This window comes from Pristiophorus japonicus, chromosome 15 (assembly GCF_044704955.1).
Source record: "Pristiophorus japonicus isolate sPriJap1 chromosome 15, sPriJap1.hap1, whole genome shotgun sequence".
Lineage (NCBI taxonomy): Eukaryota > Metazoa > Chordata > Chondrichthyes > Pristiophoridae > Pristiophorus > Pristiophorus japonicus.
The window spans coordinates 5,065,359-5,083,160 of NC_091991.1; the positions used below are offsets into that span (position 1 = coordinate 5,065,359).

The following is a 17,802-nucleotide window of genomic DNA, read 5'->3' on the forward strand; positions in this document are numbered from 1 at the left end:
AACTATGAGAGTAAACTAGCACGAAATATAAAAACAGATAGCAAGAGTTTCTATAGGTATACAAAAAGGAACAGCGTGGCTAAATTAAATGTTGATCCCTTAGAGGACGAGACCAGGGAATCAGTGGAGATGGCAGAAACTCTGAACAAATATTTTGTATCAATCTTTACGGTAGAGGACACGAACAATATTCCGACAGTGGATAGTCAAGGGGCTATAGTGGGGGAGGAACTTAACACAATCACAATCACAATCACTAAGGAGGTGGCACTCAGTAAGACAATGGGACTAAAGGCAGATAAATCCCCTGGACCTGATGGCTTACATCCTCGTGTCTTAAGAGAAGCAGCGGCAGGGATAGTGGATGCACTAATTGTAATTTACCAAAGTTCCCTGGATTCTGGGGAGGTCCCAGCAGATTGGAAAACTGCAAATGTAATGCCCCTATTTAAAAAATGAGGGAGACAGAAAGCAGGAAACTATAGACCAGTTAGCCTAACATCTGTGGTTGGGAAAATGTTGGAGACCATTATTAAAGAAGTAGTAGCAGGACATTTGGAAAAGCATAATTCAGTCAGCAGGGATTTATGAAGGGGAAGTCATGTTTGACAAATTTGCTGGAATTCTTTGAGGATGTAACGAAGAGGGTGGATAAAAGGGAACCAGTGGATGTGGTTTATTTGGACTTCCAGCAGGCATTTGACAAGGTGCCACATAAAAGGTTTCTGCACAAGATAAAGGTTCACGGGGTTGGCGGTAATATATGAGCATGGATAGAGGATTGGCTAACTAGCAGAAAACAGAGAGTCGAGATATATGGTTCATTCTTGGGTTGGCAATCAGTAACTAGTGGAGTGCCACAGGGATCAGTGCTGGGACCCCAACTATTTACAATCTATATTAACGACTTGGAAGAAAGGACCGAGTGTAATGTAGCCAAGTTTGCTGACAATACACAGATGGGAAGAAAAGCAATGTGTGAGAAGGACACAAAAAATCTGCAAAAGGACATAGACAAGCTGAGTGAGTGGGCAAAATTTTGGCAGATGGAGTATAATGTTGGCAAGTGTGAGGTCATGCACTTTGGCAGAAAAAAATCAAAGAGCAAGTTATTATTTAAATGGTGAAAAATTGCAAAGTGCTGCAGTACAGCGGGACCTGGGGACACTTGTGCATGAAACACAAAAGGATAGTATGCAGGTTCAGCAAGTGATCAGTTAGGCCAATGGAATCTTGGCCTTTATTGCAAAGGGGGTGGAGTATAAAAGCAGCGAAGTCTTGTTACAGTAATACAGGGTATTGGTGAGGCCACACCTGGAGTACTGCATATGGTTTTGTTTTCCTTTTTTACAAAAGGATATACTTGCTTTGGAGGCAGTTCAGAGAAGATTCACAAGGCTGATTCCGGAGATGAGGGGGTTGATTTATGTGGGTAGGTTGAGTAGGTTTGGGCCTCTACTCATTGGAATTCAGAAGAATGAGAGGTAATCTTATTGAAACGTATACAAATATGAGGGGGCTTCACAAGGTGGATGCAGAGAGGATGTTTCCACTGATGGGGGAGACTATAACTAGGGGGCATAATCTTAGAATAAGGGTCGCCCATTTAAAACTGAAATGAGGAGGGCTGTAAATCTGTCGAATTCGCTGCCTCAGTGAACTGATGAAGCTGGGACTGTGAATAAATTTATGCCAGAGATAGACAGTTTCTTAACTAATAAGGGAATAAGGGGTTATGGGGAGCGAGCATGGAAGTGGACCCAAGTCCACGATCGGATCAGCCATAACCCATAATCGTATTAAATGGCGGAGCAGGCTTGAGGGGCCAAATGCCTAGTCCTGCTACTATTTCTTATGTTCTTATGTTCTACTTAAATAGGAGCAGGAATAAACCATTTGGCCCCTCGAGCCTGCTCCGCCATTTAATAAGATCTTTGTTGATACAGAGCTTTGTATAGCTGCAGCATGACTTCGACACGCTTTGTATTCTAGCCTTCCAGATATAAAGGCCAGCATTAGATTAATCTTCTTGATTATTGTTTGTAGCTGTCCATACATTTTAATGATCTATGCACCTGGACTTCCAAGTCTCTTTAATTAAATAAATCTGGAAAAAAAGCTAGTCTCAGTAATGGTGACATGACAACGGATTGTGGTAAAACCCCATCTGGCTCACTAATGTCCTTTAGGGAAGGAAAGCTGTCGTCCTTACCCGGTCTGGTCTATACGTGACTCCAGACCCACAGCAATGTGCTGACTCTCACCTGGCCTCTGAAATGGCCTCAAGCCACTCAGTCATACCAAACCGCTGCAAAGAAGCAGCGGTTGAAGAAGGCAGCTCACAACCACCTTCTCGAGGGCAATTAGGGATGGGCCTTTGTTGCACAATCATTAATGTGGCTGAACATTCAGAGTACAGATGCGACGTGAAAAATCCGGTTTTCTGGATTTCGGACACCAGGCTGATCTGTGGCAGATTTGTCTGGAAACTGGAAAATGTTCTGAAATCCGACCCCCCCTCCGTCCTCGGCCCGACCGACACCCCCGATCTCCGTCGGCCCCAACGACCGCCCCCTCCCCCCACCTATCTACCTTCCGCGGCCCAGGCAAAGACGATCCGAATTGCTCAGAATGCGGAACGGCCTTGGCCACGAGGTTTCCGGATTTCGGACGTCACACCTGTAGTGTGCCAGTGGGAGATAGCCAGCTTTGGTTCTCTTCACTTCCAGACTTGGTGCTTTGTGTGTTTTTGTTGCTATCTTATTTCCTTGTGCTGCTATTTGTGCCGTGTGTTGGCCCCGTTGTGTTTGTGTAGCAGCAAGAGAATGTGCAGCAAGAAATGTGAGAGAGCGAGAGCAGCTGAAAGGATGGTGATTGATGAAGGGCAGTGTGAGTGTGTGGAGCTGTGGCGGCAGCAAAAGCCTACTGCACCTGGTATTCCCAGGCAGTCTCCCATCCAAGTACTAACCAGGCCTGACTCTGCTTAGCTTCCGAGATCAGATGAGATCGGGCGCTTTCAGACTAGTATGGCCGTAGGCATTTGCTGCTCAACTTTCTCTTTCCTTAAAGGCACACAGTCCTGATTGGCTCTTGTGCTTACTTCTATGTCCCCGCCCACAGACCACAACCTTTCACTCCCTTATCGCTCAAAAACATGCCTCTCTCCACCTTAACTTTATTCAATCACCCAGCCTCCACAGCTCTCTGGGACAGAGAATTACACACATTTACAACACTCACACAACAAATTCCTCCTCATCTCACTTTTAAATGGCCCACCCCTTATTCTCAAACTATGCCCTCTACTTAGACATTCCCCCATCAGGGGAAACATCCTCTCTGCATCCACCTCGTTCAGGCCCCACACTATCTTATATGTTCAAAGAAGTTCACCTCCCGTTCTTCGAAATTCCAATGAGCACAGGCCCAACCTGCTCAATCTTTCTTCATAAGTCAACCCCCTCATCTCAGCAATCAACCCAGTGAACCTTCTCTCAACTGCCTCCAGTGCAAGTATATCCTTCCTTAAATAAGGAGAACAAAACTGTACGCAGTACTCCAGATGTGGCCTCACCAATACCCTGTACAGTTGTAGCAGGACTTCCCTGCTTTTATACTCCATCCCCCTTGCAATAAAGGCCAACATTCCATTTGCCTTCCTGATTACTTGCTGTACCTGCATAATAACCTTTTGTGTTTCATGCACAAGGACCCCCAGGTCCCTCTGTACTGCAGCATTATGTAATCTCTCTCTATTTAAATAATAATTTGCTTTTTTATTTTTCCTGCCAAAGTGGATAACCTCACACTTTCCCACATTATACTCCAACTGCCATATGTTTGCCCACTCACTTAGCCTATTTATATCCCTTTGCAGATTGTTTGTGTCTTCCTCACAATTTGCTTTCCCACCCATCTTTGTATCATCAGCAATTACACTCGGTCCCTTCATTCAAGTCATTAATATAGATCATAAATATTGATGATGAGACCCCAGCACTGATCCCTGTGACACCCCACTAGTTACCGTTTGCCAAACGGTAAATGACCCATTTATCCCGACTCTCTGTTTTCTGTTAAACATAGAAACATACAAAGTAGGTTCAGGAGTAGGCCATTCGGCCCTTCGAGCCTGCACCACTCTTCAATATGATCATGGCTGATCATGCAACTTCAGTACCACATTCCTGCTTTCTCTCCATACCCCTTGATCCTTTTAGCCGTAAGGGCCACATCTAACTCCCTTTTGAATATATCGAACGAACTGGCCTCAACAACTTTCTGTGGTAGAGAATTCCACAGGTTCACAATTCTCTGAATGAAGAAGTTTCTCCTCATCTCGGTCCTAAATGTTAGTTAGCCAATCCTCTATCCATGCTAATATATTACCCCCAGCCCCGTGAGCTCTTATCATGTACAGCAACGGTCTATGTGGCACCTTATCGAATGCCTTCTGGAAATCCAAATACACCACATCCACTGGTCCCCCCTTATCCACCCTACTCGTTACATCCTCCAAGAACTCCAGCAAATTTGTCAAACATCATTTCCCTTTCATAAAACCATGCTGACTCTGCTTGATTAAATCATGCTTTTCCAAATGTCCTGCTTCCTTAATAATGGACTGCAGCATTTTCCCAACGACAGATGTTAGGCTAACTGGTCTATAGCTTCCTGCTTTCTGTCTCCCTCATTTTTTAAATAGGGGCATTACATTTACAGTTTTCCAATCCGCTGGGACCTTTCCAGACTCCAGGGAATTTTGGTAGATTGTAAGTAATGCATCCACTATCTCTGCAGCCATTTCTTTTAAGATCCTAGGATGCAGGCCATCGGGTCCAGGGGACCTGTCCACCTTTAGTTCCATTATTTTACAGAGTACGTTTTCTGTAGTGATAGTGATCTTTTAAGTCCGCTCCCACACCTATAGCCTCTTGATTATCGATTATAGGGGTATTTTTAGTGCCTTTTACCGTGAAAACCAATACAAAATATTTGTTCAACGTCTCTGCCATTTTCCTGTTCCCTCTTATTATTTCCCCAGTCTCATCCTCTAAGGAGCCAACGTTTACCTTAGCTACGCTCTTCCTTTTTATATAACTGTAGAAGCTCTTGCTATCTGTTTTTATATTTCTTACTAGTTTACTCTCAAAACCCATCTTCTCTCTCTTTATTATTTTTTTGTCGTCCTTTGCTGATTTTTTAAAATTTCCAAATCCTCAGGCCTCCCATTAATGTTGGCAACATTGTCTGCCATTGTTTTCAACTTGATACCATTCTTTATTTACTTCCTTAGTTAGCCACGGATGGTTCTCCCTTCTCTTAAAGGCTTTCCTTCTCACTGGAATATACTTTTGTTGCGAGAAATGAAATATCTCCTTAAATGTCTGCCACTGCTCATCAACTGTCTTACACTTTAATCTATTTTCTCAGTCCACTTTAGCCAACTCTGCCTTCATACCTTTATAATCACCTTTATTTAAGATCAGGACACTGGTTTGAGACCCAACTTTCTCACCCTCAAACTGAATTTGAAATTCAACCATGCTATGATCACTCTTTGCTGGTGGATTCTTTACTAGGAGGTCATTTATTAATCTTGTCTCATTACACAGTACCAGATCTAAGATAGCCTGCTCCCTGGCTGGTCCCACAACGTGCTGTTCAAGGAAACCATCCTCGATACACTTTGAACTCATCCTCAAGGCTACCTTGACCAATTTGATTTGTTGAATCAATATGAAGATTAAAATCGCCCATAGTTGTTGCCGTACGTTTCTTACAAGCCGTCACTTTTTTTTGATTTATACTCTGTCCTACAGTGTAGCTACTGATGGGGGGCCTATAGACTACGCCCACAAGTGACTTCACAGAATCTTACAGCACAGAAGGAGGCCATTCAGCCCATCGTGCCTGTGCCGGCTCTTTGAAAGAGCGATCCAATTAGTCCCACTCCTCCTGCTCTTTTCCCATAGCTCTGCAAGTTTTCCCTCTTCAAACTATTTATCCAGTTCCCTGTTGAAAGTTGTCACTAATCTGCTTCCACTACCTGTTCAGGCAGAGCATTCTGGGTTATTATAAACACGCTGCAACATTTCTTACCCCTCATGTCGCTTCTGGTTCTTTTACCAATCACCTTAAATCTTTGTTCTTTGATTAGCGACCCTTCTGCCACTTGAAATACTTCCTCCTTATTTACTCGATCAAATCCCTTCATGATTTTGAATACCTCCATCAAATCTCCCCTTAACCTTATCTGCTCTAAGGGGAACATAGGAACAGGAGTAGGCCATTTAGCCCCTGGAGCCTGTTCCCCCATTCAATGGGATCATGGCTGATCTGTGACCTAACTCCATATACCTGCCTTTGCCCCATATCCTTTTATATCTTTGGTTAACAAAAAGCTATCAATGTCAAATTGTAAATTAACAACTGACCCGGCATCAATTGCAGATTATGCAAGGGAGTTCCAAACTTCTCCCACCCTCTGTGTGTAGAAGTGTTTCCTAATTTCACTCCTGAAAGGTCTGGCTCGAATGTTTAGACTCTGACCCTCGTCCTAGACTCCCCAACCAGCAGGAACAGTTTCTCTCTGTCTACCCCATCTGTTCCCCTTAATATCCTGAAAACTTTAATCAGATCACCTCTTAACCTACTAAATTCCAGGGAATATAATCCTAATTTGTGTAATCTCTCCTCATAATTTAACGCTTGGAGTGCGGGTATCATTCTGGTAAACCTACACTGCACTCCCTCCAAGGCCAATATATCCTTCCTAAGGTGTGTTTCCCAGAACTGAAGACAGTATTTAAGGTGTGGTCTAACATAAGAAATGACTAAAAAAATGATTAAGAAAGGGAAGATAAACTATGAGAGTAAACTAGCACGAAATATAAAAACAGATAGCAAGAGTTTCTATAGGTATACAAAAAGGAACAGCGTGGCTAAATTAAATGTTGATCCCTTAGAGGACGAGACCAGGGAATCAGTGGAGATGGCAGAAACTCTGAACAAATATTTTGTATCAATCTTTACGGTAGAGGACACGAACAATATTCCGACAGTGGATAGTCAAGGGGCTATAGTGGGGGAGGAACTTAACACAATCACAATCACAATCACTAAGGAGGTGGCACTCAGTAAGACAATGGGACTAAAGGCAGATAAATCCCCTGGACCTGATGGCTTACATCCTCGTGTCTTAAGAGAAGCAGCGGCAGGGATAGTGGATGCACTAATTGTAATTTACCAAAATTCCCTGGATTCTGGGGAGGTCCCAGCAGATTGGAAAACTGCAAATGTAATGCCTCGACTTAAAAAAGGAGGCAAACAAAAAGCAGGAAACTATAGACCAGTTAGCCTAACATCTGTGGTTGGGAAAATGTTGGAGACCATTATCAAAGAAGTAGTAGCAGGACATTTGGAAAAGCATAATTCAGTCAGCAGGGATTTATGAAGGGGAAGTCATGTTTGACAAATTTGCTGGAATTCTTTGAGGATGTAACGAAAAGGGTGGATAAAAGGGAACCAGTGGATGTGGTTTATTTGGACTTCCAGCAGGCATTTGACAAGGTGCCACATAAAAGGTTTCTGCACAAGATAAAGGTTCACGGGGTTGGGGGTAATATATGAGCATGGATAGAGGATTGGCTAACTAGCAGAAAACAGAGAGTCGAGATATATGGTTCATTCTTGGGTTGGCAATCAGTAACTAGTGGAGTGCCACAGGGATCAGTGCTGGGACCCCAACTATTTACAATCTATATTAACGACTTGGAAGAAAGGACCGAGTGTAATGTAGCCAAGTTTGCTGACAATACACAGATGGGAAGAAAAGCAATGTGTGAGAAGGACACAAAAAATCTGCAAAAGGACATAGACAAGCTGAGTGAGTGGGCAAAATTTTGGCAGATGGAGTATAATGTTGGCAAGTGTGAGGTCATGCACTTTGGCAGAAAAAAATCAAAGAGCAAGTTATTATTTAAATGGTGAAAAATTGCAAAGTGCTGCAGTACAGCGGGACCTGGGGACACTTGTGCATGAAACACAAAAGGATAGTATGCAGGTTCAGCAAGTGATCAGTTAGGCCAATGGAATCTTGGCCTTTATTGCAAAGGGGGTGGAGTATAGAAGCAGCGAAGTCTTGTTACAGTAATACAGGGTATTGGTGAGGCCACACCTGGAGTACTGCATGTAGTTTTGTTTTCCTTTTTTACAAAAGTATATACTTGCTTTGGAGGCAGTTCAGAGAAGATTCACAAGGCTGATTCCGGAGATGAGGGGGTTGATTTATGTGGGTAGGTTGAGTAGGTTTGGGCCTCTACTCATTGGAATTCAGAAGAATGAGAGGTAATCTTATTGAAACGTATACAAATATGAGGGGGCTTCACAAGGTGGATGCAGAGAGGATGTTTCCACTGATGGGGGAGACTATAACTAGGGGGCATAATCTTAGAATAAGGGTCGCCCATTTAAAACTGAAATGAGGAGGGCTGTAAATCTGTCGAATTCGCTGCCTCAGTGAACTGATGAAGCTGGGACTGTGAATAAATTTATGCCAGAGATAGACAGTTTCTTAACTAATAAGGGAATAAGGGGTTATGGGGAGCGGGCATGGAAGTGGACCCAAGTCCACGATCGGATCAGCCATAACCCATAATCGTATTAAATGGCGGAGCAGGCTTGAGGGGCCAAATGCCTAGTCCTGCTACTATTTCTTATGTTCTTATGTTCTACTTAAATAGGAGCAGGAATAAACCATTTGGCCCCTCGAGCCTGCTCCGCCATTTAATAAGATCTTTGTTGATACAGAGCTTTGTATAGCTGCAGCATGACTTCGACACGCTTTGTATTCTAGCCTTCCAGATATAAAGGCCAGCATTAGATTAATCTTCTTGATTATTGTTTGTAGCTGTCCATACATTTTAATGATCTATGCACCTGGACTTCCAAGTCTCTTTAATTAAATAAATCTGGAAAAAAAGCTAGTCTCAGTAATGGTGACATGACAACGGATTGTGGTAAAACCCCATCTGGCTCACTAATGTCCTTTAGGGAAGGAAAGCTGCCGTCCTTACCCGGTCTGGTCTATACGTGACTCCAGACCCACAGCAATGTGCTGACTCTCACCTGGCCTCTGAAATGGCCTCAAGCCACTCAGTCATACCAAACCGCTGCAAAGAAGCAGCGGTTGAAGAAGGCAGCTCACAACCACCTTCTCGAGGGCAATTAGGGATGGGCCTTTGTTGCACAATCATTAATGTGCTGAACATTCAGAGTACAGATGCGACGTGAAAAATCCGGTTTTCTGGATTTCGGACACGAGGCTGATCTGTGGCAGATTTGTCTGGAAACTGGAAAATGTTCTGAAATCCGACCCCCCCTCCGTCCTCGGCCCGACCGACACCCCCGATCTCCGTCGGCCCCAACGACCGCACCCTCCCCCCACCTATCTACCTTCCGCGGCCCAGGCAAAGACGATCCGAATTGCTCAGAATGCGGAACGGCCTTAGCCACGAGGTTTCCGGATTTCGGACGTCACACCTGTAGTGTGCCAGTGGGAGATAGCCAGCTTTGGTTCTCTTCACTTCCAGACTTGGTGCTTTGTGTGTTTTTGTTGCTATCTTATTTCCTTGTGCTGCTATTTGTGCCGTGTGTTGGCCCCGTTGTGTTTGTGTAGCAGCAAGAGAATGTGCAGCAAGAAATGTGAGAGAGCGAGAGCAGCTGAAAGGATGGTGATTGATGAAGGGCAATGTGAGTGTGTGGAGCTGTGGCGGCAGCAAAAGCCTACTGCACCTGGTATTCCCAGGCAGTCTCCCATCCAAGTACTAACCAGGCCTGACTCTGCTTAGCTTCCAAGATCAGACGAGATTGGGCGCTTTCAGACTAGTATGGCCGTAGGCATTTGCTGCTTAACTTTCTCTTTCCTTAAAGGCACACAGTCCTGATTGGCTCTTGTGCTCACTTCTATGTCCCTGCCCACAGACCACAACCTTTCACTCCCTTATCATTCAAAAACATGCCTCTCTCCACCTTAACTTTGTTCAATCACCCAGCCTCCACAGCTCTCTGGGACAGAGAATTACACACATTTACAACACTCACACAACAAATTCCTCCTCATCTCACTTTTAAATGGCCCACCCCTTATTCTCAAACTATGCCCTCTACTTAGACATTCCCCCATCAGGGGAAACATCCTCTCTGCATCCACCTCGTTCAGGCCCCACACTATCTTATATGTTCAAAGAAGTTCACCTCCCGTTCTTCGAAATTCCAATGAGCACAGGCCCAACCTGCTCAATCTTTCTTCATAAGTCAACCCCCTCATCTCGGCAATCAACCCAGTGAACCTTCTCTCAACTGCCTCCAGTGCAAGTATATCCTTCCTTAAATAAGGAGAACAAAACTGTACGCAGTACTCCAGATGTGGCCTCACCAATACCCTGTACAGTTGTAGCAGGACTTCCCTGCTTTTATACTCCATCCCCCTTGCAATAAAGGCCAACATTCCATTTGCCTTCCTGATTACTTGCTGTACCTGCATAATAACCTTTTGTGTTTCATGCACAAGGACCCCCAGGTCCCTCTGCACTGCAGCATTATGTAATCTCTCTCTATTTAAATAATAATTTGCTTTTTTATTTTTCCTGCCAAAGTGGATAACCTCACACTTTCCCACTTTATACTCCAACTGCCATATGTTTGCCCACTCACTTAGCCTATTTATATCCCTTTGCAGATTGTTTGTGTCTTCCTCACAATTTGCTTTCCCACCCATCTTTGTATCATCAGCAATTACACTCGGTCCCTTCATTCAAGTCATTAATATAGATCATAAATATTGATGATGAGACCCCAGCACTGATTCCTGTGACACCCCACTAGTTACAGTTTGCCAAACGGTAAATGACCCATTTATCCCGACTCTCTGTTTTCTGTTAAACACAGAAACATACAAAGTAGGTTCAGGAGTAGGCCATTCGGCCCTTCGAGCCTGCACCACTCTTCAATATGATCATGGCTGGTCATGCAACTTCAGTACCACATTCCTGCTTTCTCTCCATACACCTTGATCCTTTTAGCCGTAAGGGCCACATCTAACTCCCTTTTGAATATATCGAACGAACTGGCCTCAACAACTTTCTGTGGTAGAGAATTCCACAGGTTCACAATTCTCTGAATGAAGAAGTTTCTCCTCATCTCGGTCCTAAATGTTAGTTAGCCAATCCTCTATCCATGCTAATATATTACCCCCAGCCCCGTGAGCTCTTATCATGTACAGCAACGGTCTATGTGGCACCTTATCGAATGCCTTCTGGAAATCCAAATACACCACATCCACTGGTCCCCCCTTATCCACCCTACTCGTTACATCCTCCAAGAACTCCAGCAAATTTGTCAAACATCATTTCTCTTTCATAAAACCATGCTGACTCTGCTTGATTAAATCATGCTTTTCCAAATGTCCAGCTCCTGCTTCCTTAATAATGGACTGCAGCATTTTCCCAACGACAGATGTTAGGCTAACTGGTCTATAGCTTCCTGCTTTCTGTCTCTCTCATTTTTTAAATAGGGGCGTTACATTTACAGTTTTCCAATCCGCTGGGACCTTTCCAGACTCCAGGGAATTTTGGTAGATTGTAAGTAATGCATCCACTATCTCTGCAGCCATTTCTTTTAAGATCCTAGGATGCAGGCCATCGGGTCCAGGGGACCTGTCCACCTTTAGTTCCATTATTTTACAGAGTACTTTTTCTGTAGTGATAGTGATCTTTTAAGTCCGCTCCCACACCTATAGCCTCTTGATTATCGATTATAGGGGTATTTTTAGTGCCTTTTACCGTGAAAACCAATACAAAATATTTGTTCAACGTCTCTGCCATTTTCCTGTTCCCTCTTATTATTTCCCCAGTCTCATCCTCTAAGGAGCCAACGTTTACCTTAGCTACCCTCTTCCTTTTTATATAACTGTAGAAGCTCTTGCTATCTGTTTTTATATTTCTTACTAGTTTACTCTCAAAACCCATCTTCTCTCTCTTTATTTTTTTTTTGTCGTCCTCTGCTGATTTTTAAAAATTTCCAAATCCTCAGGCCTCCCATTAATGTTGGCAACATTGTCTGCCATTGTTTTCAACTTGATACCATCCTTTATTTACTTCCTTAGTTAGCCACGGATGGTTCTCCCTTCTCTTAAAGGCTTTCCTTCTCACTGGAATATACTTTTGTTGCGAGAAATGAAATATCTCCTTAAATGTCTGCCACTGCTCATCAACTGTCTTACACTTTAATCTATTTTCCCAGTCCACTTTAGCCAACTCTGCCTTCATACCTTTATAATCACCTTTATTTAAGATCAGGACACTGGTTTGAGACCCAACTTTCTCACCCTCAAACTGAATTTGAAATTAAACCATGCTATGATCACTCTTTCCTCAAGGATGAGTTACTATGAGTTTCTCATTACACAGTACCAGATCTAAGATAGCCTGCTCCCTGGCTGGTCACACAACGTACTGTTCAAGGGAATCATCCTCGATACACTTTGAACTCTTCCTCAAGGCTACCCTGACCAATTTGATTTGTTCAATCAATATGAAGATTAAAATCGCCCATAGTTGTTGCTGTACCTTTCTTACAAGCCGCCATTATTTTTTGATTTATACTCTGTCCTACAGTGTAGCTACTGATGGGGGGCCTATAGACTACACCCACAAGTGACTTCACAGAATCTTACAGCCCAGAAGGAGGCCATTCAGCCCATCGTGCCTGTGCCGGCTCTTTGAAAGAGTGATCCAATTAGTCCCACTCCTCCTGCTCTTTTTCCATAGCTCTGCAAGTTTTCCCTCTTCAAACTATTTATCCAGTTCCCTGTTGAAAGTTGTCACTAATCTGCTTCCACTACCTGTTCAGGCAGAGCATTCTGGGTTATTATAAACATGCTGCAACATTTCTTACCCCTCATGTCGCTTCTGGTTCTTTTACCAATCACCTTAAATCTTTGTTCTTTGATTAGCGACCCTTCTGCCACTTGAAATACTTCCTCCTTATTTACTCGATCAAATCCCTTCATGATTTTGAATACCTCCATCAAATCTCCCCTTAACCTTATCTGCTCTAAGGGGAACATAGGAACAGGAGTAGGCCATTTAGCCCCTGGAGCCTGTTCCCCCATTCAATGGGATCATGGCTGATCTGTGACCTAACTCCATATACCTGCCTTTGCCCCATATCCTTTATATCTTTGGTTAACAAAAAGCTATCAATGTCAAATTGTAAATTAACAACTGACCCGGCATCAATTGCAGATTATGGAAGGGAGTTCCAAACTTCTCCCACTCTCTGTGTGTAGAAGTGTTTCCTAATTTCACTCCTGAAAGGTCTGGCTCGAATGTTTAGACTCTGACCCTCGTCCTAGACTCCCCAACCAGCGGGAACAGTTTCTCTCTGTCTACCCCATCTGTTCCCCTTAATATCCTGAAAACTTTAATCAGATCACCTCTTAACCTACTAAATTCCAGGGAATATAATCCTAATTTGTGTGATCTCCCCTCGTAATTTAACGCTTGGAGTGCCGGTATCATTCTGGTAAACCTACACTGCACTCCCTCCAAGGCCAATATATCCTTCCTAAGGTGTGTTTCCCAGAACTGAACACAGTATTCCAGGTGTGTTCTAACATAAGAAATGACTAAAAAAATGATTAAGAAAGGGAAGATAAACTATGAGAGTAAACTAGCACGAAATATAAAAACAGATAGCAAGAGTTTCTATAGGTATACAAAAAGGAACAGCGTGGCTAAATTAAATGTTGATCCCTTAGAGGACGAGACCAGGGAATCAGTGGAGATGGCAGAAACTCTGAACAAATATTTTGTATCAATCTTTACGGTAGAGGACACGAACAATATTCCGACAGTGGATAGTCAAGGGGCTATAGTGGGGGAGGAACTTAACACAATCACAATCACAATCACTAAGGAGGTGGCACTCAGTAAGACAATGGGACTAAAGGCAGATAAATCCCCTGGACCTGATGGCTTACATCCTCGTGTCTTAAGAGAAGCAGCGGCAGGGATAGTGGATGCACTAATTGTAATTTACCAAAGTTCCCTGGATTCTGGGGAGGTCCCAGCAGATTGGAAAACTGCAAATGTAATGCCTCGACTTAAAAAATGAGGGAGACAGAAAGCAGGAAACTATAGACCAGTTAGCCTAACATCTGTGATTGGGAAAATGTTGGAGACCATTATTAAAGAAGTAGTAGCAGGACATTTGGAAAAGCATAATTCAGTCAGCAGGGATTTATGAAGGGGAAGTCACGTTTGAAAAATTTGCTGGAATTCTTTGAGGATGTAATGAAGAGGGTGTATAAAGGGGAACCAGTGGATGTGGTTTATTTGGACTTCCAGCAGGCATTTGACAAGGTGCCACCTAAAAGGTTACTGCACAAGATTAAGGTTCACGGGGTTGGGGGTAATATATTAGCATGGGAAGAGGATTGGCTAACTAGCAGGAAACAGAGAGTCAGGATAAATGGTTCATTCTTGGGTTGACAATCAGTAACTAGTGGAGTGCCGCAGGGATCAGTGCTGGGACCCCAAATATTTACATTCTATATTTACGACTTGGAAGAAAGGACCGTGTGTAACGTAGCCAAGTTTGCTGACAATACACAGATGGGAGGAAAAGCAATGTGTGAGAAGGACATAAAAAATGTGCAAAAGGACATAGACAGGCTGAGTGAATGGGCAAAATTTTGGCAGGTGGAGTATAATGTTGGAAAGTGTGAGGTCATGCACTTTGGCAGAAAAAAAAAATCAAAGAGCAAATTATTATTTAAATGGTGAAAAATTGCAAAGTGCTGCAGTGCAGCGGGACCTCGGGGTACTTGTGCATGAAACACAAAAGGATAGTATGCAGGTTCAGCAAGTGATCAGTTAGGACAATGGAATCTTGGCCTTTATTGCAAAGGGGGTGGAGTATAGAAGCAGCGAAGTCTTGTTACAGTTATACAGGGTATTTGTGAGGCCACACCTGGAATTCTGTGTACAGTTTTGGTTTCCATATTTACAAAAGGATATACTTGCTTTGGAGGCAGTTCAGAGAAGGTTCACTAGGCTGATTCCGGAGATGAGGGGGTTGATTTATGAGGGTAGGTTGAGTAGGTTTGGGTCTCTACTCATTGGAATTCAGAAGAATGAGAGGTGATCTTATTGAAACGTATACAAATATGAGGGGGCTTCACAAGGTGGATGCAGAGAGGATGTTTCCACTGATGGGGGAGACTATAACTAGGGGGCATAATCTTAGAATAAGGGCCGCCCATTTAAAACTGAAATGAGGAGGGTTGTAAATCTGTCGAATTCGCTGCCTCAGCGAACTGTTGAAGCTGGGACATTGAATACATTTGTGACAGAGATAGACAGTTTCTTAACATATCAGGGAATAACAGGTTATGGGGAGTGGGCAGGGAAGTGGACCCGAGTCCACGATCGGATTAGCCATGATCGGATTAAATGGCGGAGCAGGCTCGAGGGGCCAAATGGCCAACTCCTGCTCCTATTTCTTATGTTCTTATGTTTGACTTAAATAGGAGCAGGAGTAGGCCATTTGGCCCCTCGAGCCTGCTCCGCCATTTAATAAGATCTTGGCTGATATAGAGCTTTGTATAGCTGCAGCATAACTTCTACACCCTTTGTATTCTAGCCTTCCAGATATGAAGGCCAGCATTAGATTAGTCTTTTTGATTATTTTTTGTACCTGTCCATACATTTTAATGATCTATTTATCTGGACTTCCAAGTCTCTTTGTTAATTAAATAAATCTGGAATAAAAAGCTAGTATCAGTAATGGTGACATGACAACAGATTGTGGTAAAACCCATCTGGCTCACTAATGTCCTTTAGGGAAGGAAAGCTGCCGTCCTTACCCGGTCTGGCCTATACGTGACTCCAGACCCACAGCAGTGTGCTGACTCTCAACTGGCCTCTGAAATGGCCTCAAGCCACTCAGTCATACCAAACCGCTGCAAAGAAGCAGCGGTTGAAGAAGGCAGCACACAACCACCTTCTCGAGGGCAATTAGGGATGTGCCTTTGTTGCACAATCATTAATGTGGCTGAACATTCAGAGTACAGATGCGACGTGCAAAATCCGGTTTTCTGGATTTCGGACACCAGGCTGATCGGTGGCGGATTTGTCTGGAAACTGGAAAATGTTCTGAAATCCGACCCCCCCTCCGTCCTCGGCCCGACCGACACCCCCGATCTCCGTCGGCCCCAACGACCGCACCCTCCCCCCACCTATCTACCTTCCGCGGCCCAGGCAAAGACGATCCGAATTGCTCAGAATGCGGAACGGCCTTGGCCACGAGGTTTCCGGATTTCGGACGTCACACCTGTAGTGTGCCAGTGGGAGATAGCCAGCTTTGGTTCTCTTCACTTCCAGACTTGGTGCTTTGTGTGTTTTTGTTGCTATCTTATTTCCTTGTGCTGCTATTTGTGCCGTGTGTTGGCCCCGTTGTGTTTGTGTAGCAGCAAGAGAATGTGCAGCAAGAAATGTGAGAGAGCGAGAGCAGCTGAAAGGATGGTGATTGATGAAGGGCAGTGTGAGTGTGTGGAGCTGTGGCGGCAGCAAAAGCCTACTGCACCTGGTATTCCCAGGCAGTCTCCCATCCAAGTACTAACCAGGCCTGACTCTGCTTAGCTTCCGAGATCAGACGAGATCGGGCGCTTTCAGACTAGTATGGCCGTAGGCATTTGCTGCTCAACTTTCTCTTTCCTTAAAGGCACACAGTCCTGATTGGCTCTTGTGCTCACTTCTATGTCCCTGCCCACAGACCACAACCTTTCACTCCCTTATCGCTCAAAAACATGCCTCTCTCCACCTTAACTTTATTCAATCACCCAGCCTCCACAGCTCTCTGGGACAGAGAATTACACACATTTACAACACTCACACAACAAATTCCTCCTCATCTCACTTTTAAATGGCCCACCCCTTATTCTCAAACTATGCCCTCTACTTAGACATTCCCCCATCAGGGGAAACATCCTCTCTGCATCCACCTCGTTCAGGCCCTCACTATCTTATATGTTTCAAGAACTTCACCTCTCGTTCTTCGAAACTCCAATGAGCACAGGCCCAACCTGCTCAACCTTTCTTCATTAGTCAACCCCCTCATCTCGGCAATCAACCCAGTGAACCTTCTCTCAACTGCCTCCAGTGCAAGTATATCCTTCCTTAAATAAGGAGAACAAAACTGTACGCAGTACTCCAGATGTGGCCTCACCAATACCCTGTCCAGTTGTAGCAGGACTTCCCTGCTTTTATACTCCTTCCCCCTTGCAATAAAGGCGTTGCAACATACCATTTGCCTTCCTGATTACTTGCTGTACCTGCATAATAACCTTTTGTGTTTCATGCACAAGGACCCCCAGGTCCCTCTGTACTGCAGCATTATGTAATCTTCTCTATTTAAATAATACTTTGCTTTTTTATTTTTCCTGCCAAAGTGGATAACCTCACACTTTCCCACTTTATACTCCAACTGCCATATGTTTGCCCACTCACTTAGCCTATCTATATCCCTTTGCAGATTGTTTGTGTCCTCCTCACAATTTGCTTTCCCACCCAACTTTGTATCATCAGCAATCTTGGCTATATTACACTCAGTCCCTTCATCCAAGTCATTAATATAGATCGTAAATAGTTGAGGTCCCTGCACCAATCTCTGTGACACCCCACTAGTTACCGTTTGCCAAACGGTAAATGACCCATTTATCCCAACTCTCTGTTTTCT

General features: G+C 43.9%; 1 protein-coding gene and 3 non-coding genes across 7 annotated transcripts in view; all 4 read right to left on the minus strand.

Annotated features, from left to right (window-relative positions):
• caps2 (calcyphosine 2) overlaps positions 1-17,802 on the minus strand; it is a 191,183-nt gene that overhangs the window by 88,414 nt on the left and 84,967 nt on the right. The window lies entirely within an intron of this gene.
• LOC139226053 (5S ribosomal RNA) lies at positions 2,920-3,038 on the minus strand. Its single transcript, XR_011587202.1, has one exon. It is a non-coding gene; the product is annotated as a 5S ribosomal RNA (ribosomal RNA).
• LOC139226034 (5S ribosomal RNA) lies at positions 9,784-9,902 on the minus strand. The gene has a single exon (XR_011587197.1). It is a non-coding gene; the product is annotated as a 5S ribosomal RNA (ribosomal RNA).
• Positions 16,639-16,757, minus strand: LOC139226120 (5S ribosomal RNA). Its single transcript, XR_011587223.1, has one exon. It is a non-coding gene; the product is annotated as a 5S ribosomal RNA (ribosomal RNA).